General features: G+C 36.6%; 1 non-coding gene across 1 annotated transcript; it reads left to right on the top strand.

Annotated features, from left to right (window-relative positions):
• Nucleotides 1-23,388: 23,388 nt before the first annotated feature.
• LOC134371400 (small nucleolar RNA SNORA17) lies at nt 23,389-23,521 on the top strand. Its single transcript, XR_010022824.1, has one exon. It is a non-coding gene; the product is annotated as a small nucleolar RNA SNORA17 (small nucleolar RNA).
• Nucleotides 23,522-23,786: the final 265 nt, after the last annotated feature.

Genomic DNA, 23,786 nt, shown 5'->3' with positions numbered 1-23,786 from the left:
TTGTTTTCACTTATTATTGTCTACCTCTACCCATTAGTTTTAGGTTCCTGGTGAAAGTCCTTTTTTTTTATTCATCATTGTATCACTAGACCCTACACAGTGACATTCAATTGCTGAATAATAGGCACTCAGAGACTACACAGTAAGCATTCAGTTGTTGAACAAAGAAAAAGATAAATAAGGGAATTCGTTTATAAATAAACTTCATAATTCCACTAGAAGGACACGGATGCCCAGAATATCTCTCTTGTCTATCTACTGCTGATCCAATAATATCCACTCCTAGAAATCTATTACATGTTTGTTGGATAGAAAAAGTTTACCTGCTAACTCTTTATAACTTAATGTGAATTTTGAGTTTTTTTTTTTTTAATTTTATTTTGTCGATATACATTGTAGCTGATTGTTACTCCCCATCACCAAGACCTCCCTCCCTTCTCCCTCCCCCCCTCCCCCCCAACAATGTCCTTTCTGTTTGCTTGTCATATCAACTTCAAATAATTGTGGTTGTTATATCTTCTCCCCCCCCGTTTTTTTTGTGTGTGTGTGTGTGTGTGTGTGTGTGTGAGAGTGTGTGTGTGTGTGTGTGTGTGTGTGTGTGTGAATGTATATATTAATTTTTAGCTCCCACCAATAAGTGAGAACATGTGGTATTTCTCTTTCTGTGCCTGACTTGTTTCACTTAATATAATTCTCTCAAGGTCCATCCATGTTGTTGCAAATGGCAGTATTTCATTTGTTTTTATAGCTGAGTAGTATTCCATTGTGTAGATGTACCACATTTTCCGTATCCACTCATCTGATGATGGGCATTTGGGCTGGTTCCAACTCTTGGCTATTGTAAAGAGTGCTGCGATGAACATTGGGGAACAGGTATACCTTCGACTTGATGATTTCCATTCCTCTGGGTATATTCCCAACAGTGGGATAGCTGGGTCGTATGGTAGATCTATCTGCAATTGTTTGAGGAACCTCCATACCATTTTCCATAGAGGCTGCACCATTTTGCAGTCCCACCAACAATGTATGAGAGTTCCTTTTTCTCCGCAACCTCGCCAGCATTTATCGTTCAGAGTCTTTTGGATTTTAGCCATCCTAACTGGGGTTAGATGGTATCTCAATGTGGTTTTGATTTGCATTTTCCGGATGCTGAGTGATGTTGAGCATTTTTTCATATGTCTGTTGGCCAATTGTATATCTTCCTTAGAGAAATGCCTACTTAGCTCTTTGCCCATTTTTTAATTGGGTTGCTTGTTTTCTTCTTGTAAAGTTGTTTGAGTTCCTTATATATTCTGGATATTAATCCTTTGTCAGATATATATTTTGCAAATATTTTCTCCCACTCTGTTGGTTGTCTTTTAACTCTTTTAATTGTTTCTTTTGCTGTGCAGAAGCTTTTTAGTTTGATATAATCCCATTTGTTTATTTTTCATTTGGTTGCCCGTGCTTTTGGGGTCGTATTCATGAAGTCTGTGCCCAGTCCTATTTCCTGAAGTGTTTCTCCTATGTTTTCTTTAAGAAGTTTTATTGTCTCAGGGTGTATATTTAAATCCTTAATCCATTTTGAGTTGATTTTAGTATACGGTGAGAGGTATGGATCTAGTTTCATTCTCCTGCATATCGATATCCAGTTATCCCAGCACCACTTGCTGAAGAGGCAGTCCCTTCCCCAGTGAATAGGCTTGGTGCCTTTGTCAAAGATCAGATGGCAGTAAGTGTGTGGGTTGATTTCTGGATTCTCTATTCTATTCCATTGGTCAGTGTGTCTGTTTTTATGCCAGTACCATACTGTTTTGGTTATTATAGCTTTGTAGTATAGCTTAAAGTCAGGTAGTGTTATGCCTCCAGCTTTATTTTTTTTGCTGAGCATTGCTTTGGCTATTCGTGGTCTTTTATTGTTCCATATAAATGTCTGAATAGTTTTTTCCATTTCTGAGAAAAATGTCTTTGGAATTTTGATGGGGATTGCATTGAATTTGTATATCACTTTGGGTAGTATGGACATTTTCATTGTGTTGATTCTTCCAATCCAAGAGCATGGGATATCTTTCCATCTTCTTGTATCCTCTCTAATTTCTCTCAGCAGTGGTTTGTAGTTCTCATTATAGAGATTTTTCACCTCCTTGGTTAACTCAATTCCTAAGTATTTTATTTTTTTGGTGGCTATTGTAAATGGGCAGGCTTTCTTGATTTCTCCTTCTGCATGTTCACTATTGGAGAAAAGAAATGCTACTGATTTTTGTGTGTTGATTTTGTATCCTGCTGCTGTGCTGAAATCATTTATCAATTCCAACAGTTTTTTTGTAGAGGTTTTAGGCTGTTCGATATATAGGATCATGTCATGTGCAAACAGGGACAGTTTGACTTCATCTTTTCCGATCTGGATGCCCTTTATTTCCTTCTCTTCTCTGATTGCTCTGGCTAGTACTTCCAACACTATGTTGAATAGGAGTGGTGAGAGTGGGCATCCTTGTCTAGTTCCTGTTCTTAAAGGAAAAGCTTTCAGCTTTTCCCCATTCAGGATGATATTGGCAGTGGGTTTGGCATATATGGCTTTAATTATGTTGAGATACTTTCCCTCTATACCTAACTTATAGAGGGTCTTTGTCATGAATGAGTGCTGAACTTTATCAAATGCTTTTTCAGCATCTATAGAGATGATCATATGGTCCTTGTGTTTGAGTTTATTAATATGGTGTATCACATTTATTGATTTGCGTATGTTGAACCAACCTTGAATCCCTGGGATGAATCCCACTTGATCGTGATGGATAATTTTACGTATGTGTTGCTGTATTCTGTTTGCTAGTATTTTAGTGAGGATTTTTGCATCTATATTCATCAAGTATATCGGCCTGTAGTTTTCTTTTTTGGTTATATCTTTACCTGGTTTTGGTATCGGGATGATGTTTGCTTCATAGAATGAGTTTGGGGGATTTGCGTCCATTTCAATCTTTTGGAATAGTTTTTAAAGAATCGGTGTCAATTCCTCTTTGAATGTTTGGTAAAATTCTGCTGTGAATCCATTTGGTCCTGGGCTTTTCTTTGTTGGGAGCCTTCTGATAACAGCTTCAATCTCCTTTATTGTTATTGGTCTGTTCAAATTTTCTACGTCTTCACGGTTCAGTTTTGGGAGCTTGTGTGTGTCCAGAAATTTATCCATTTCCTCCAGATTTTCAAATTTGTTGGCGTATAGTTGTTTATAGTAGTCTCAAATGATTCCTTGTATTTCAGATGAATCAGTTGTAATATCACCTTTTTCATTTCTAATTTTTGTTATTTGAGTCTTCTCTCTTTTTTTTGTTAGCCATGCTAATGGTTTGTCAATTTTATTTATCTTTTCAAAAAACCAACTTTTTGATTCGTTGATCTTTTGAATTGTTTTTTTGTTTTCAATTTCATTCAGTTCTGCTCTGATCTTAATGATTTCTTTCTGTCTGCTAACTTTAGGTTTGGATTGTTCTTGTTTTTCTAGTTCTTTAAGGCGAAGTGTTAGGTTGTTCACTTGCCATCTTTCCATTCTTCTGAAGTGAGCGTTTAATGCAATAAATTTCCCCCTCAATACTGCTTTTGCAGTATCCCACAGGTTTTGGTATGATGTATCATTGTTTTCATTAGTTTCAATAAATTTTTTGATTTCCTGCTTGATTTCTTCTTGGACCCATATGTCATTAAGTAGAATGCTGTTTAATTTCCATGTGTTTGTATAGTTTCCAGAGTTTTGTTGGTATTAATTTCTAGTTTTAATCCCTTGTGGTCTGAGAAGATACATGGGATAATTCCAATTTTTTTGAATTTATTGAGACTTGATTTGTGACCTAATATGTGATCTATCCTGGAGAATGATCCATGTGCTGCTGAGAAAAATGAATATTGTGAGGTTGTTGGGTGGAATGTTCTGTAGATATCTGCCAATTCCAATTGGTCTAGAGTCTTGTTTAGATCTTGTGTTTCTCTACTGATTCTTTGCCTAGATGATCTGTCTAATATTGACAGTGGGTGTTCAGGTCCCCTGCTATTATGGTATTAGTGTCTATTTCCTTCTTTAGGTCTAATAGAGTTTGTTTTATAAATCTGGCTGCTCCAACATTGGGTGCATACATATTTATGATTGTTATGTCTTCTTGATGGATCCGACCTTTTATCATTAAGTAGTGTCCCTCATTGTCTCTTTTTATGGTTTTTAGTTTAAAGACTATTTTGTCAGATATAAGAATAGCCACTCCAGCTCGCTTTTCTTTTCTGTTTGCATGGTAAATCTTTTTCCATCCTTTCACTCTTAGTCTGTGTGAATCTTTATGGGTGAGGTGGGTCTCTTGTAGGCAGCATATAGTTGGGTCTTGCTTTTTGATCCAGTCAGCCAGTCTGTGTCTTTTAATTGGGGAATTTAAGCCTTTTCCATTAAGAGTTGTTATTGAAAGGTGTTGATTTATTCCTAGCATTTTATTGGTTGTTTGGTTGTCTTAGGTTTCTTTTGTTCCTTGCTTTCTGATTTACTGTTTGCTTTCTTTGTTTGGTGGTTCCTTAGGTTGTAGATAGTGTTTTTGTTAGCTTGTTTTCTCTTCATGAATGCCATTTTTATTATACTAGCGGGTTTAGATTTTTCTTGGGTTTTTATGGCAGTGGTAGTTATTTTTCAGGAACCAAACCCAGTACTCCCTTGAGGATTTCTTGTAAGGGTGGTCGTGTGGTAGTGAACTCCCGCAGTTTTTGTTTGTCTGAGAAATATACTATTTGCCCTTCATTTCGGAAGGATAGCCTTGCAGGGTAGAGTATTCTTGGTTGGCAATCTTTGTCTTTTAGTATTTTGAAAATATCATCCCATTCCTTTCTAGCTTTTAGGGTTTGTGATGAAAAGTCTGATGTAAACCTGATTGGGGCTCCGTTATAGGTGATTTGACGCTTCTCTCTTGCAGCTTTTAAGATTCTCTCTTTGTCTCTGAGTTTTGCCAATTTGACTATGACATGTCTTGGAGAAGGCCTTTTTGGGTTGAATATGTTTGGAGATCGTTGAGCTTCCTGGATCTGAAGATCTGTGATTTTTCCTATACCTGGGAAGTTTTCTGCCACTATTTGGTTGAATATGTTTTCAATGGAATCTCCATTTTCCTCCCCTTCTGGAATACCCATGACTCGGATATTTGAGCGCTTGAGGTTGTCTGATATCTCTCTCAGATTTTCTTCCATGTCCTTGATTCTTTTTTCTTTCTTTTTGTCTGCTTGTGTTATTTCAAACAGCCCATCTTCAAGTTCAGAGGTTCTCTCTTCAACTTCGACAAGCCTGCTGGTTAAACTCTGCGTTGTGTTTTTTATTTCGCTGAATAACTTCTTCAGTTCAGCAAGTTCTGCTACATTTTTTTTCAGGACATTGATTTGCTTGTACATTTCCTCTTTCAGATCCTGTATACTTTTCCTCATTTCATCATGATGTCTGGCTGAGTTTTCTTGTATCTCATTCAGTTTCCTTAGAATTATCACTCGAAATTCCTTGTCAGTCATTTCAAGGGCTTCTTGTTCTATAGGATCTATAGTTTGAGATTTATTAACTTTTGGTGGTGTACTTTCTTGATTTTTTGTATTTCTGGTATCTTTTTTTGTGTGTTTATTCATTGTGGCAGGGGGTTGCACAGACCACCGGTTTGAGACTAATGACTAACTAGGATGTTGCTGTGGTTGCTAATTTGGTATGGCTCCCTCCGTGACTGCTCAGTTGGCCTCTAGTGCCTTGTGTGTGTGGTTGCCTCGGGTCTTGGGCTTCTCCGGGGAGCCACCTTTCTGGTCAGGTTGGACTCTGCTGGGCTGGTGGATCACGTACCACAGGGTGTGTGATCTCTGTTGAGCTTTCACTTCCTGTGCAGGACTTCTCCCCGTTCCGTGTGCTCTGGCCCAGGCTGTTAGATCGTGCAGTGGCGACCCCACCGGGTGTGTGGTTTCTGTCGAGTCTCCGCCTCCCTGGCCGCACGTCTCCCCCCTCTGTGCGCACTGTGCTGGGCTGGGGTGTGTCTTCTGCACCCCTCGTCTATCAGCTGTGCCTTCAAGACCCTGCTCGGCACCGCCTCGCCCAGGAAGTCTACCAGGTTTCTGCTAGGCACAGACGACCGGTCTCTCTGGGTGCCTTTGTAGCACTGTGTAGATCTTTCTCGGGTCTTGTTCACCTTTGTATCCCCCCGGTATAAACCGAGTCTAGTGCCCGCCTGCAGCCTGCTCTCCGGCAGGTTCAAGCGGACCTGGGAACTCTCCTACCACACTATTCCCAACCAGAAATTCGTTAGGCTTTTTTCCAAACTGGTGGTCGCAGAGATGGTATCTGCCTCCCAGTAACAGGAAGTTTACCGGGGCAGAGTCCAGGGTGTGGTGGAGTGACAGTCGGCCCGCCCGTACTTCCTAGTCCTCCCAAAACTGGTCGGGACGCCCCACACCCCCAGCCCCGCCTGAGAACCGTGGAGGGAGTGGGAGAGGGGGTCGGCCCGCAGGGTCCGGAAAGCCCCGCGCCAGGCCAAGCAAATGGGCTCAGTGATGGCCGAGCAGGGCGGAGCTGCCCGCACCTGGGAAAATGGAGGCAGCACCAGGGCGGTGAGTGGCCTGGTGGTGCAGGCGGGAGCCGCGTGGGCATCTGCCCCCCGAACAGAGCTGGACCAGGGGGTCACTCACAGTGCTGTGCCAGGTCGGGTGCTCACTCTCTGTCTCTGGTTTGTCGCCTTCCGTGTTCTCGGCTGCTGCCGTCTCGGGCTGTTCAGTCGCGGCGCGGCTCGGGCGCTCGCAGGAATCTTCTTTAATGCCGGCCTGAAACCTCGAATCTTGAATAGGGCCGCTGGCCGCCTTCAGGGTGGCCCCGGCCTCCGGGATCCTGGCAGCATCCACAGCAGCCCTGGCGCCGTGTTCCCTGTTTCGAGACTCACTTTTGCAGCTAAGAAACAGTTCTTTTCCTGCTCCACACTTCAAAGCTGTTGCCTGTAAATGAGGCAGCCTCTCCTGCCGGGGGCAAAGTGGCGTTGAGCCCCCACGACCGGCCAGCAGCAGCAGTCCTCCCTTAAGAGATGGCCAGAGGAAGGTCCACAAGTTTCCCGGCTGCCTGAGGCCTAGTGGCCGCCTTTTCCACCTCAGCTACTCCGCGCCAGCCGACGCAGCCGGCGCCATCTTGAAACCTCGATAGTTTCTTTTAAAAGCAGTGCCTAGTGGAGAGAATATATGATTGCATGTAGAAGAGATAGAAGGAGAAAGTACAGAGTAGAGAACATTCCATAGAAGGACCAATCAGAACAGGAGGCACGTCCCGGGGCACATGGATTGGGGAGAGGACAGCAGAATAGAGAGACAAGTACGGTGCCTTACACTTCCTGATATGTAATCCCTCAAATAAGGCCTTTGACAAATGTTTCCAGTCTGACATCAATCACAGTTCTCACAAACTTGTATTCAGCATAAACTTCTTTCAAGATATCTTGCATAAAATTTTTAGAGATTCACATATGGAGAAGTTTTTTCTGTCCTACTGGAAGTTGAAATTCAATAAATTGAATGAAAAATTTACAGAAGACAAATTAATTAACTTCAGAGTTTTTCCTTAGCTCAACCTTGGGTTTTTTGTCACACTCAAAAGAGAACCCACATTGATTCACCAGTAAAGGGGCTCTGTACTACTAGCAGAGTAAAAAAAGTTTCTAGTTCTATCTAGTTCTGTAACAGTATAATGCTGTATTTACCAGTTTGAAATTGGCTGAGAAAAGCAAAACATAAATATTGGATTAAAATAAAAAATCAGGCTGGCCGATTTGCTCAGTTGGTTAGAGCACAATGCTGTAACACCAAGGTTGAGGGTTTGGATCCTGTACCAGCCAGCTGCCAAGAAAAAAAATGTTGAATTCCTGCAGAAATGTTATAGTAAGAGAGATAACCAACAAAATATTTTGTTGGAAAAATGCAGTTTTAACCTTCTAGTGTAGATAATTGGAAATGTTTTTCTTATTGAATAGATATATTTGTGATCTTTTATGTTTTTTAAATCCTGGTGAGATTTGCTGCCTTGATCCTTCTTAAACTCTTGCCTGAGGAGACATACTTCTCACGTCATTTCATGAAGCCAGCATTACCCTCACATCAAAACCTGACAAAGGCATTATAAGAAAAAAAAAAAAAAAAAAAAAAACCTACAGAATAATATCTCCCATGAACATAAAAGCAAAACTTCTAATAAAATTTTAGCAAGTCAAATCCATCAAAATATATAAAATATTGGAAAAGAAAGGTTGGTTTAACATTTGAAATCTCAATCAATGTAACTTCCTACATGGAATAAAAAAGAACTTGTCCATCTTGATGAAGAGCATATACAAACCTACAACTCACATCTCACTTAATGGTAAAAGACTGAATGCTTTCTCTCCCAAATCAGTAAAGAGACAAAAAAGTCTGATCATACCACTTATTTTGAACACTATACTAGAGGTTTGTTTTGTTTTTGTTTTTTTTCAGTGCAACAGGGGCCAAGAAAACAAATAAAAGGCATCCAGATTGAAAAAGAAGGCACAAAATTGTCTTTTTCTCTGTTTCTTTTTGGTGTAGAAAATCTAACACACATACACACACACACACAAATTGCTAAGACTATTCAGTGAGTTTAGCAAGGTTGCAGCATCACTGTGAAAACTTGGTGGGGTCCTGGAAGGAAAGAAGCTCAGGCTTGTGTGAGCACTACTACTCCTTCCTCCTTAACAATGCAGGCCTTAGAAAGTCCTAATTTGAGCTTCCAGCAACCTATTAAAATTCTCATTTAAATATCCATACTAGTTTATGGCCTCAGTAGCTTTTGCTCAGCAGATAATTTTTGGATGTGCATTTTTCTGCATGTGCATGTCTCTCCAGATTGGGGCTGAAATTTGCCCTGTGATCTCAGTTTTCTGATGAGTCTACAAAGTCATTGATTTTCAGTTTCTGCACCTTTTTCTTGTTTTTAGGATGTTAGTGATGCTTTTAAGCATTTTTCAGTTGAAGCTGAAATCAGAATTTGTCTTTTCATTAATTTTTCAACAAATATTTTTTGAGAATCTATTTTGTGTGGGTAACTCTTAAACACCAAGAATGCAAAAGTAAATAAAATAATCATGAATTGTGCTGTTATGGACCTTAATGTGGAAAACAGTTACTAAAGAAGTTATTATACCTATATCTAGTCAATCTTTATACATATAATAATAAATATAACAAAAGTGAGGATTGCTATGATAATGTTTATTAAAGTGATGCACAGTTAATATTTTAGAGTGTCAAGAAGTTTAATTAAATTAAGCTATTAAGTTGTCAAAAATTTATTATATACTTGCATGTACCTACAGATTTATTTTTAGCAGCAATCATCTAGGTAAGAGAACAGAGAATGTGATTTTTTCATGTGTTCAGGATAATTTTGAATGTTGGACTTATTGAAATCTTTGGAATATAAAATGATATATGAACAGAATATGAAATGCTCAGTTAAAACATTTGATTTACTATAGATTATGATAGCTTAATTCTTTTCAATGGATCAAATGAACATACTTGGGTTAAGAGCTGCTAATGGAGACCAAGTGGTACATATTTGTTTCTAGTTGAATATCAGCTTTCCTTAGGAACAAAGCAGTATTATGTAAACATTTTTTGGCAGTAGCTTTTTAAAAGCCTGTTATGCACTGGAAAAGTGAATTGCATTATTCAAAAATGTTAAGCATTTCCCAGAACCACTGAGCACAAGCTATTTATCTACAACTTCATTTGCAATTATTCACAAAAATAGATTTTTAATCCATGGCAGGGTTCTTGGGTAAGTGTTCTATTTACAGATTAAACTAAAATTTTTAAAGCAGTGTTTGGCCCTGATTAAACTATTAATGGAGCCACCATTCTTCACTAACTTTGCAACTATCAGATGAACAGGCATTCACTGAGCTCTTATTATGCTCTGTGATAGTCACTTTGTTGTATGTTAGAAGACAAGGTATGGTTCCTGTATTCCAATAAAACACAGTATTTTGGAGAAAATATGTACAATTCAGGAAATTCAATAACACATAATTAGTTACTAAACTATTTGAAATAGGCATTACACTCAGAATGAGTTTAGAGAATAAATAATGGAAAGAGGCTTTTTTGACTAGAATTATTTAAAAAAGGTTTGATTGAGAAAGGATATTATTCAGGGTAGGATTAATCTGTGTGGAGGTTGGAATAAGATAAATGATCTTTGGTCCTAGTTTAATGGGATCAAAGATGACATGAAAAAGCCTGAATGAATGGTCTGTATTACAGAGCAGGGTTTTTTTTTTTTTCAAGATTTTATTTTGCTTCATAGGCTGGAAAGTACTCAGAAGAGACATGTGTGAACATGTGTGAATCCATAAATCACTTTTGACAAATAGCAGATGAGTCTAATACAAAACATTACCAAAAACAATAACTCTGCATTTACTCGGAGTGGTTTAGGTTCAATATGTTCAAGTTAAACATGACATTCCAGTGAGTAAAATTTAATAATCCCACAGGCACAGCATCTTCTTTTCATATTTAATCATATCAAATAGCCCTAAACATTTTTTCAGCAGTCCTTAAAAATGGAGTATCAAAACAAATTGTTGACTATACTGATGCATATCCAAGAAAGGATATCAGTTTCCACAAACCCTATAGGCAAACAATTGGTAAATAATTTGCAAAATATGTAGTATATCCCTCATGAGAGAATGGTGTTGTGTGGGTGAATTATGTGAAATAAGAGAGCCTGTGATTTTTATTTTCTCCAGAGTGCAACAGTGTTTAAAGGCACATTATACACTAACCAGAATATAGCAAATACTCTCAGAAAAATACAATTTAGGTTTTAAAAAGAACATAAATATCCAGTTTAGACTCTCAAATTGATTTCCTTTCTGAGTTTTGATACTGTGCCTATATGAGTAGAAAATAAAATGGAAAGTCATGCTGAGAGAGGGAAGTTGCCAGTAGAAAAGTATGCTTGGGTGCTTCATGGAAGAAAAAAGATTAAAACTCCAGCTGTCTCATGAGTGACAAGGAGTGAAAATTGCTGCATCACCCACTGCTCAGTGTTGTTTCGGGGCTGATAACAAGACAGAATGAAGCCACCGTGGAGCCTTTTCTGTGTCAAACATGACTAAACAGCACAGTGAGCTGGAACAGAGCTGGGCCACTTGCAGCTTGTTTCTTTTTGTTAGTTTTCTTTAAATCTCAGTTGTCAGCGAAGCAAACCTTAGTATAAAGTAAGACATTGATCATGTAGAAAACAGGATGGAAAAAAGGGCTTGTGTGGCTTAATCTTAGCCATAATTTACATATTCTAACCAGAGGAGATGTAAAAATACTCTACAAGTTCTTCTAAAGGCCTCATAGTCATTAGCAGAATTGACATTGGGCATTAACCACATTTTTTTAGTATTCACTTGGTTCTCTGAAAAATCAATTTTAAAATTATGATTCATACTTGAAATCCAAATAATTTATGTGATATTTTGCAGACATTCAAATGAGGTAGGTCTGTTCACACTGACATGTAGTTTTTGAGCTATATTAAGTAATAAAAGGCACAGAGCAGAGTTCATAGTAAGGAAAATTTGTGTAGCAAAATGGTATATACATTTGTTTTATCTGTCTGTAGAAAGATAATAAAAATGATTATTCTCCACTGTGTCACTGGGCAGGTAGACAGGGGTACTGAAGTGTAAGATGGAAGCCTTTAACCTGTAGTTCTATATAGTTCCTACTTTAAATAATGGCTTAAAGAATATTTAAATATAAATTTTTAAGTGATCAAAATTATTTTCAAACACAAAAAACACACACATGAAAAAATTTCAAAGAATACCAAAAGGAATAAAGTATAAATATTAATATTTATCTATTTATTACTGAAATTGAAAGTGCAAATTCAGAGGCTGATCTTTCTCCTTTCTATGTCTACTAGGAAATTTATAATCTTCATGAAAGTTCAAGAAAATCAAACATCATGTTCTTAAAATTCCATGTGTTGTATGAATTGGCATTATTTGTGCAGGAGTAGTTGACTGACTCAAATATATGCAAAACAGAAAAATAGCTATTTAAAGAACCATACAGAGATCAACGTCTGTAGTTTTTTGTTTTGTTTTCTTCCATCTTCTTTAATTTCTCCTTGTGCTCTTCAACCCTCACTCTCTTACCTCTCAATAAACACAGAAGAGATGAGTGTGATAACATTTAATCATTTATACTCTTGTTCACTGCTTATGGTAAATATAAAAGTCATATTTAGTAATAGATTAAATATTCCATGATCATTGTTTACTAATTGATACTAGTAAATATCTCTCTTCTTCAGGTCTTTACTCAAATACCTCCTTCATCACAGAGATTACTCAATGAACAGTGTATTTAAAATTGCACCCCTTAGAAGAGCTTCTTTCCATTGCACATCCATTGGGTTCTTCTAGTCTTTCTCTAACTCCGTACATGCTTGTTGAATAAAGGAGAATTTGAACTTTGTGGCCTATGCCACTCTTGGATTTTGAGAACTTTTAGTGCATAAAAGCAGTAAAGCACTAAAGTGATTCTTTTTTCCTATCTTAGTCTATTTGGACTGCTATAACAGAATACCATAAACTGGGTGGCTTATAAATACCAGAAATTTATTTTTTACAGGGCTGATAAAAGACCAAGGTGCCAGACAGAGTCAGTGTCTGGTGAGGGCCACCTTCCTGGTTCTTCTTGCTGTATTCTCACAGGTTGAACAGATGGGGCAAAGAGCTCTCTGAGATCTCTTTTGTAAGGTCACTAATCCTCTCTCATGACCTAATCACCTTGCAAAGGTGCCACCTCCTAGTACCATCACATTGGGAGTTAGGATTTCAACACAGGAATTTTGAATAGACACAAACATTCAATCTATAGCATTTCCCCTCTATTCTTAATCGTCCTTTTACTTTGGGATGCCAAGGTTTTCATTTCTCTGGATAATCATATTCCTTCTGTTCTTCACTTACTATCATGCACTCTGTCAACATTATTTTCTTTTTGTTCATGCTTATTAATTGTCAAAAATACATGAAACTCTTTCCTCTTTTCAAACAAGTTAATCTTAGCTTTGAGCTACAATTTTTTCTTTGTTTCTTTAAATATCTTGCTAATAGACTCTAAATAGTATTAACTAAATACTTGCTCTTGGCTAAAAGCAAAAGTAGAATTGGCTGAGGATATAAACAGGAGAACTATCTCATTTCAAGACTGCTAGTGAGCCATGGATAACATATTAATACTTTTTATTCAATACCGAATGCCTACTATGTAACAGACACTGGTTTAGGCTCACATGGGTACATAAATCTCTGATTCAAAATTAAAAATTTAATAGTAAGAAAATTTTATTTTATTTCAGGAACTCTTTTAGAGTAGGGAACAATCAGAGGGCTGTTTAATATTTCTTCAATTTCTTGCCACTGCCCGTGACTTTATGAAATAGGACTTTCTTACTTCTTAGGCCATTCAGATAGAGATTGCTAGTCTAACAAACTGGAAAAGTCAGATGTGTTGTTGTAAGGCAAGATTTTGTTTTCATAAGATGATATTGGTCTTTTTTTTATAAATACAAAACTGAAGGTTTTATTGAAGACAAATTTTTACATTAAAAATAGAATTTTTCCATTTTCTTTCACCAGCTTCATTTAAAAAAGTACTGGATTTGTTCTTGTTATACTATTTTTATCTCTGATCTCATATGTCAATCAACATAAGTGAAACCCTGTAAAGAGAAGACAGCCATTGCCTTTAATGAGCTTAAAATATATTGTATATAATAAAATAACAAATAAATTGTATAATTGTAAATGCAATTTATTTAAGAACATTTACAGTTCTGGCTATTTTTATCACAGATTAGTATATTAGTAGAATCTGCTTGGACTAATACTTCTTTTCTATATATAATTCTTAAATCTCTGCATTACGGCTTTAAGTGCCCCAAAGACCAATTAACACAAGCAAAATAAAACAGTTGACTTTAAGACCAGAGACTAAGTTGCAAGAAACAGGCACTACTGTAAACCTTTTAATTACAAGTGGATTTAACATAGGTGAAATTACTGTTTTACAAAAGCTTTGAAGGGGCTGGTGAAGTAGTTCTGGATCACCAGGAAAGTTTTTTTGAACAAGATCACTGAACTGGTGCTCAGGGTGAAGTCCTGTCTCTTCTATGGCAGAGAATCAGGAGGTTGCCATGGAAATTGTTAGATACGAGGACACATTATTTTAGTTTCAATCTAGGATGGGAAACTGCAACTTCCACCCCTGCCTCTTCTACTGCACCTGCCCCTTAAAACCCATGATGCCAACAAATGGACACCTGTGTGCCACTGCAAACAACCCTATTGCCTTTATAAGGTCACTCATGAACCACTATAACCAAAGCACAGAAAGATGGCTTCTGTTTCATTTCTGCCTTCCAAATCTCACATAAATACCTTTAATTATTGGAAACTAATTCCTCTCCAGAAACATAACTGCAAAGGAGTATGAGCAATCTAGTCTTTAGCCTTACAAATTCTGCAGTAGAGAAAGGCACACTAAAGGAAATTGAAAGAGGTGTTTCGGTTATTATAGCTTTGTAGTATAGCTTAAAGTCAGGTAGTGTTATGCCTCCAGCTTTATTTTTTTTGCTGAGCATTGCTTTGGCTATTCGTGGTCTTTTATTGTTCCATATAAATGTCTGAATAGTTTTTTCCATTTCTGAGAAAAATGTCTTTGGAATTTTGATGGGGATTGCATTGAATTTGTATATCACTTTGGGTAGTATGGACATTTTCACTATGTTGATTCTTCCAATCCAAGAGCATGGAATATCTTTCCATCTTCTTGTATCCTCTCTAATTTCTCTCAGCAGTGGTTTGTAGTTCTCATTATAGAGATTTTTCACCTCCTTGGTTAACTCAATTCCTAAGTATTTTATTTTTTTGGTGGCTATTGTAAATGGGCAGGCTTTCTTGATTTCTCCTTCTGCATGTTCACTATTGGAGAAAAGAAATGCTACTGATTTTTGTGTGTTGATTTTGTATCCTGCTACTGTGCTGAAATCATTTATCAATTCCAACAGTTTTTTTGTAGAGGTTTTAGGCTGTCCGATATATAGGATCATGTCATCAGCAAACAGGGACAGTTTGACTTCATCTTTTCCAATCTGGATGCCCTTTATTTCCTTCTCTTCTCTGATTGCTCTGGCTAGTACTTCCAACACTATGTTGAATAGAAGTGGTGAGAGTGGGCATCCTTGTCTAGTGCCTGTTCTTAAAGGAAAAGCTTTCAGCTTTTCCCCATTCAGGATGATATTGGCAGTGGGTTTGTCATATATGGCTTTAATTATGTTGAGATACTTTCCCTCTATACCTAACTTATAGAGGGTCTTTGTCATGAATGAGTGCTGAACTTTATCAAATGCTTTTTCAGCATCTATAGAGATGATCATATGGTCCTTGTGTTTGAGTTTATTAATATGGTGTATCACATTTATTGATTTGCGTATGTTGAACCAACCTTGCATCCCTGGGATGAATCCCACTTGATCGTGATGAATAATTTTTCGTATGTGTTGCTGTATTCTGTTTGCTAGTATTTTAGTGAGGATTTTTGCATCTATATTCATCAAGGATATCGGCCTGTAGTTTTCTTTTTTGGTTATATCTTTACCTGGTTTTGGTATCAGGATGATGTTTGCTTCATAGAATGAGTTTGGGAGATTTGCGTCCGTTTCAATCTTTTGGAATAGTTTGTAAAGAATCGGTGTCAATTCCTCTTTGAATGTTTGGTAAAATTCTGCTGTGAATCCATCTGGTCCTGGGCTTTTCTTTGTTGGGAGCCTTCTGATAACAGCTTCAATCTCCTTTATTGTTATTGGTCTGTTCAAATTTTCTACGTCTTCACGGTTCAGTTTTGGGAGCTTGTGTGTGTCCAGAAATTTATCCATTTCCTCCAGATTTTCAAATTTGTTGGCGTATAGTTGTTTATAGTAGTCGCGAATGATTCCTTGTATTTCAGATGAATCAGTTGTAATATCGCCTTTTTCATTTCTAATTTTTGTTATTTGAGTCTTCTCTCTTCTTTATTTTGTTAGCCATGCTAATGGTTTGTCAATTTTATTTATCTTTTCAAAAAACCAACTTTTTGATTCGTTGATCTTTTGAATTGTTTTTTGGTTTTCAATTTCATTCAGTTCTGCTCTGATCTTAATGATTTCTTTCCGTCTGCTAACTTTAGGATTGGATTGTTCTTGTTTTTCTAGTTCTTTAAGGTGAAGTGTTAGGTTGTTCACTTGCCATCTTTCCAGTATGGTACTGGCATAAAAACCGACACACTGACCAATGGAATAGAATAGAGAATCCAGAAATCAACCCACACACTTACTGCTATCTGATCTTTGACAAAGGCACCAAGCCTATTCAGTGGCGAAGGGACTGCCTCTTCAGCAAGTGGTGCTGGGATAACTGGATATCGATATGCAGGAGAATGAAACTAGATCCATACCTCTCACCGTATACTAAAATCAACTCAAAATGGATTAAGGATTTAAATATACACCCTGAGACAATAAAACTTCTTAAAGAAAACATAGGAGAAACACTTCAGGAAATAGGACTGGGCACAGACTTCATGAATACGACCCCAAAATCACGGGCAACCAAAGGAAAAATAAACAAATGGGATTATATCAAACTAAAAAGCTTCTGCACAGCAAAAGAAACAATTAAAAGAGTTAAAAGACAACCAACAGAGTGGGAGAAAATATTTGCAAAATATACATCTGACAAAGGATTAATATCCAGAATATATAAGGAACTCAAACAACTTTACAAGAAGAAAACAAGCAACCCAATTAAAAAATGGGCAAAAGAGCTAAGTAGGCATTTCTCTAAGGAAGATATCCAAATGGCCAACAGACATATGAAAAAATGCTCAACATCACTCAGCATCCGGGAAATGCAAATCAAAACCACATTGAGATACCATCTAACCCCAGTTAGGATGGCTAAAATCCAAAAGACTCTGAACGATAAATGCTGGCGAGGCTGCGGAGAAAAAGGAACTCTCATACATTGTTGGTGGGACTGCAAAATGGTGCAGCCTCTATGGAAAATGGTATGGAGGTTCCTTAAACAATTGCAAATAGATCTACCATACGACCCAGCCATCCCACTGTTGGGAATATACCCAGAGGAATGGAAATCATCAAGTCGAAGGTATACCTGTTCCCCAATGTTCATCGCAGCACTCTTTACAATAGCCAAGAGTTGGAACCAGCCCAAATGCCCATCATCAGATGAGTGGATACGGAAAATGTGGTACATCTACACAATGGAATACTACTCAGCTATAAAAACGAATGAAATACTGCCATTTGCAGCAACATGGATGGACCTTGAGAGAATTATATTGAGTGAAACAAGTCAGGCACAGAAAGAGAAATACCACATGTTCTCACTTATTGGAGGGAGCTAAAAATTAATATATAAATTCACACACACACATACACACACACACACAAACCGGGGGGGGGGGAAGAAGATATAACAACCACAATTATTTGAAGTTGATACAACAAGCAAACAGAAGGGACATTGTCGGGGGGGGGGGAGGGAGAAGGGAGGGAGGTTTTGGTGATGGGAAGCAATAATCAGCTACAATGTATATCGACAAAATAAAAAAAAAAAAAAAAAAAAAAAAAAAAAAGAAAGAGGTGTTTCATGCCTTGCTATATCCACAACATTCATGTTCTACAGTCACTGCTGACACTGTAATATGGTAAAATCTCAAAGAAAGATCATAGCAATCAGATTAAACTATTATTCTGCTACAATGTGAATTCTTCGAGGGTAGTGGTTACATGTTATTCTTTGTGAAACTCCAGAATCTCTAACAGGACTTGGCACCTTAAAGGTAAATACAAATTAAAAATATGAGTCTTAGTTCTCCCAGTTAAAAATAAGGGAAGAGATCTCTTCCCTCTCTCTTTTCTTACAGCATTTACTTTAAAAAACTGTAATTATAAGTTCTTTCTCTGTCTCTTTGAAATATTTGTAAATCTTTTAAAAAGCTAAATAAACCTCTTGTAAGTTTAATGTCTCAGGAGTGGCTTTCCTAGTGACCTAGGAACCAACACTTTGGAATGTAAATATCCAAAGAAGGTACTGCCCCTATCTCTTAGTTTCTGCGGGAGGGTGGGTACCTAACATTGAAAGATATGTTACTCTAAATTGCAAAGCTATCTTCTGTGCTAACAATATGAGTACAGATGTCCCTTGACCTATAATGGGATGGGATTTTGTCCCTATAAAGCCATCATAAGTTGAAGATATTTTAAATTCAAATGCGTTTAGTAAATCTAACCTACTGCACATCATTGCTTAGCTTAGCCTACCTTAAACATGCTCAAAACACTTAATTAGCCTATAGCTGGGCAAAAATCATCCAACAAAAAGCCTTTTATAATAAAGTATTAAATATTTCATGTAACTTTTTAAATACTGTACTGAAAATGAAAAACAGAATGGTTGTATGTGTACTCAAAACACAGTTTCTAAATGAGTGTAGCTTTCACACCATCTAAAACCAGAAAATTTAAAGTTGAACTATGGTAAATCAGGGCCATCTGTAGTTTATTTTTTTTCCGTACGGATAAAGCCAATTAGCTTACACAGATAATCACCAAAATTACCAGGTAAATTTAGGATAAACAATGTGTGACAAATGGTGTGATCAAGTCCTTTTACTTGAGGAATAGTTATTCCTTATTTTCAAAATGTGTATGTAATGGATTGTATTTACTTAGTTATATAAGAGGGTGAGGTTTCTTTCATTCTTTGCAATCTCTTAGCAGATTGCTGGTGATGAACATCACATTTTGGTTTAACTCTTATCCAATAATTTTTTCTCTTTCACTTTTGTGGAAAGGTTTTCTGGGTTGGGAGATTTTTTTATAATTATATTTCTCCAGCAGCACATAGAAGATACTCACCATTAAGGTACTGTTACTTGCACAGGCACAAACTTTCTTCTTCTTCTTGTAAATTCCTATGAGGAGCAGAAGTCTATATTTTGCTTTATTTCTTAATGTATATTTAGCCAAAAATGAATGGAAGATACAATAAATAATTAGAATTTCAAATATATATAAGCAAAAATGCATAATCTTAAGATAAAGTTCTGAGAAATAACTAAAAAATCTTTGAGTAGTACGGAAAGCCATACTGCTTTTCTCATCGAAACAATCAGTAGAGACAGAAACAGTTTTATTCTGTCAAAATAGAGAATACATAAAGATTCAGTATAAACAGACTCATATTTGCCTTTATAATAACTGATATTTAAACAATCTTTGATATTATCTTTTATCTTTAAAATAAATTATCTCAGTGCTTTATGTTCTCAAAAATGCTGCTGTCAACAACTTTTCCCCTCTTTAATGCTGAATAAAATAATATTATACTTATGACTTCCACTTGCCTGGTAAAACTAAAAAATGTAAAGAAATGGAATAGATTTTTTTAAAATATACAAACTATTGTCTCAAATCTATAGAATTCATTCTGTGCTAGCAAGAAATGGTTTTATTACTCAACATAGTTTCTATGTCAGCACATATGCTCATTTTAATTATTTTATTTTATTTTAATAATTTTCTTCTATTTTTAATAAATTTATTTTAGTAATTTTATTTTACTCTGAATAATTATTGAGATCCTTAGCCTTTACTAAATTTGCAAAAATGTCTATATCGTATTTTTCTTTATTTCTTTTTTATTCCTATAGTATATATACAGCTCTCATTTGATTTTGTTTTAAAAATTGTGTTTGCTCCATTAATATTTATTTAAGTGGCAATCACTGAGCTTTGTTCAAATTCATTTTACTAAAATCATTCTCTTTTATTTTACTTTTACCTTACTTTTACTGATGTATCACTAGTCTGCAGTTCCACATTTTATTATTTTATGCCATATCCTTCATCATAGGTATTAAAGTTAAGTTGCTTAAAACTGAATCCCCATGATATAGCAATTCTTTATTCATCTTAAGGCAATTTCACCACCTGAAACCATTTGCCTTCTAATATTTACCTATGATTGTTCTCAATGCTCATCACAAATTGTCACATTTTTTGACCTGGTAGATATAATATTCATAGTTTGTGCTCTACTGAAAGTGCTCTCAAATCATATAATTTTGTCTATAGATTTCTCCTACTGACTCTTTGTGCTCTCTATCAAAAATTGTCAGGTTTGTTAAAAATCACAACCTTTTTGTTTTTGTGATTCCAGTATGTGACTATATTTAATCAACCCTTTTTTCTTATTTAGGGATTTTCAAATGTGGTTCTAGTCAACATTTCTAGAACTGTCTCTTTTTAAAAATTAGAACTTCCTTTAGAATTTTCAGGGATAAATTTGTTGCACTGTAATGGCTTCTGCTTTCCCCCTTTTAATTTTGACCATGCTGACAATATCACAAAAAACTAGCAAGAATCTGGGGTGAGAAATGTGGTCTATTTAGCAGAGATTAGGGTTGGAGTTCTGAAAAAAATCATTGGTGAAACAAATCATCTTCTCAGGGTAACATGAGAGCTTAGAGACACTTCAAGTTGTGTCCTGAGAGAGGTGAAAGCCTGGAGAATTGGCTAATAACACTAAAAGCTGAGACTGTTCCAAAGATGTTTTCAGCTGGTGATGAGTCGGTTCTCATAGTAATTTCTTCCTTTGATCCATAGGTAGTTTAATTCTTCCCTAACTAGTTTCATTCAGAGTTGGACTCCTTGGAGAACTTTACGACTAATGTTCTTCCTGATCCCCCTTGATAGAGATACAGATGATTCCAGTGGTGCTGGGAAGGCCAAGCCCTGTGGCGAGACCCTTCAGAAGGTTAACATCCTTCACTGCAGCAATTACTTTGGGGGGGTGGGGGATGGGGGTATAGAAGGGGAGCATTTCTCATACTAAAAACTGGAAAGCAGGGAAAGCTTAGGTGGGATATAGAATGGAAATCTGTCTTTCTTGCTTTTCTTGAGCACAGATGCTTCAGGGTGCTGTTATTTTTAATACTCATAAGGAGTAGTCCTTAATGGTGGAATATGAAATAGTATCCCCTGGTTTGAGGTCAGCAAAAAAATGAGAAATCCAGGCCAGCTGCTCCTGAGGGCCTGCCAGTCTTCAAGTCCAGTTTCTGACTGTCTCAAGACTGCCCATGTGTGACAGAACAGGACCTTAACACTCTAGGGAAAGCTGGCCAAGGAGGTACAGAAGGACAGTTTTAAAGTAAGCCATTGTTTGTTTCTATAATACAATTCTATTATTCACTCTTATTTTTTAAGCCTTTTTGTATGTCTCATCACTACCAAGAGAATCAGGAAAAAGTATTTTGGGTATAGGTTGGGTTAGCAAATTTGGGAAAAGGGGTCCTAGGATTCACTGTCTGAGAGATAGTGTTTATGAATGTATACAGTTCCCCAAGGTAAGACTTATGTGGAAATAATTGGGGTCAGTTTGATATAAGGGAATATTTAGCCATCTGGAAATTTTTCTTTCAGTAGTTAACATTTAAATATCCTGTGCTGAACTTATTAAGGAAGATGGCTTCCCTTATGGCCTTACAGGACCTGGACTTTTCTGTCCTGTCCAAGAGGGAAGTGTGAAATGTACAGGCATATCCTCCAAGGAAATTCTGACCTCAGTCACTGGGATTGTGACCTCCATGAGCTGAGTGTGCTTGGAGTCTTTAGAAAACTTGACTTCAGTTTGCAGTCATACCCAGTAACTGGGGCCCTAGCACTCAGTGCTGTTATTAGTCCATAAGGAATCTTTACCTAAATTAGACATAGCCCATGAACAAGGCTCAGGGCTAAAGTGCATGGACGTGCATGTGTAATGTAGGCTGGATTTTACATTTAACAGTACATTTACATTATCAAGGTTTCTTTTGTAGAGTGTAACAATCTACAGAACTCAATGTATTGTCCCTGCTAATCTTTGCATTTTTATTTAATTCCAGACCAAATCAAAGAAATTGGCAATATAATCTCATAGAAAGAGAAAATAGACACTCTTCTTTTTGGCATTCTCTCAGAATCTTACCTTGATTAAGATTCATGCCTGGTTTGCAAAAAGAAAAATAAGCCACAGAAAAGCTATATCTTTTGTTGAGATCTTCATATCTTCACAAGCAAAAATATAAAGAAACTGTTATGAGATAGAAAAAGTAGGTTTATGGCAATTGGAAGTATTTAGACTCTTACATTTCTTACATATGTACTTTATAGTAATGATTATGTTGAATCAGAATTATGTACACATTTTTCTGCTTACCTCCAAAACATGTTTCTTAAGCTCAAGGAGAATGCATTTCATATTTAAATTACAAGCAAATAACAAGGTGCCTGGCACATAGTTGGCATTTAATGAATGCATGGTGTTCCTTTTTTCTCACTATTTTACTTCCTTAAGTAATACTAGAATATAATTTGGAATAATGTAGAATATTTCTAATAAGTCAAACATAAGACAGTTGCTTTTCTATACTCCTTTTCAGGACTGCTACAGTGGGACAGCACACTTTTATAAAGTCTATTCCTTACAGTACTATTCTAGCTAACAGTTAAATATTTAATGTTAAGATTCTTTTATTTTACTTTATTTATTTCTTTAGTTTTCTATCTTGCTACTGGACTTGGAGTAAGGAAATTGTGAATCTAAGTCTGGTGTCAATTATTACTAATTATATTATTTTAAGCAACTATTTAATGACTATAAGCTCAGAATTTCTTAGAAACATATAAGAATATATTTGCACTTGGCTATTGTGTTGCACTGATTGAATTTCTACACAAGTTTTGCACAATTATTATTATTGTTGTTCCAGTATTCATTAAGTACCCACTGGTAACACAACTCTGTGGTAAAATATAACAACTTGACAAATTGTAGATTGGTTTTGAAGTGCAAAAAATGGATTTAAAATTGCCTAGAATAGGATTAAACACTGGAAGGTTGTATTCAGACTATGCTTTAACATATTTTGTTTTTCAGCCAGTGTTATAATGTTTATGTAATGCATGCAGTGCTTATCTTTTTTATTATTTCATTGAAAGTATTCTCATATGAAGTGACTTACAGAATTTTTATTTTTGAACTACAGTATAGAAAAATACATTTAAAAAAATTTAAATATGATCTTATAATATCCCAGAAATACTATGATCTCAAGGCTACACTTATAGTAACCCAATAAAATAAAACTCTCCCTTCCTCTTTTATCCAGATTTAGTGCTTGCAGTAGGAAGACACCCTTTGAAGCATTTTCAATGGAAGTTGTCACATTTAAATCCCTTCCATTTGCACTGTCCTTACAGGAGCTGCAGGTATAGTTGCTGTATCACATTTGTGTCATTAGGTGGCAGAGAGAAGAGAGGCTATGTCTACCCTCAGTGTTCTGACCTGTGAACGTTTGAATGATTAACAGTCTGAACCTTGACAATGCTCTAGCGCCTTGATGTGTGTTTCCTGGCAAACTGAAACCTATCCTGTAAAACTCTAGTCTTTCCCTAGCTGACTGGTCACTTATGGTCCTGTATTTTCACAGCAGGAGATAGAAGTGGATCATGGGCAGTGATGAGTGGAGGAGGAAGGGAGGCAGATGTTAACCTGCGAAGATTCAGCGTGAGCACTGGACAGAATGAGGCCCTCATGGCCTTGGCCTGGGTCAAGATGCAGAGACCAGGAAGTATGTGCGCCTAG

Source organism: Cynocephalus volans, chromosome 2 (assembly GCF_027409185.1).
Source record: "Cynocephalus volans isolate mCynVol1 chromosome 2, mCynVol1.pri, whole genome shotgun sequence".
Taxonomy (NCBI): domain Eukaryota; kingdom Metazoa; phylum Chordata; class Mammalia; order Dermoptera; family Cynocephalidae; genus Cynocephalus; species Cynocephalus volans.
Note: the sequence above shows the minus strand (reverse complement) of the source record. Positions and strands in the feature narration are given on the sequence as shown.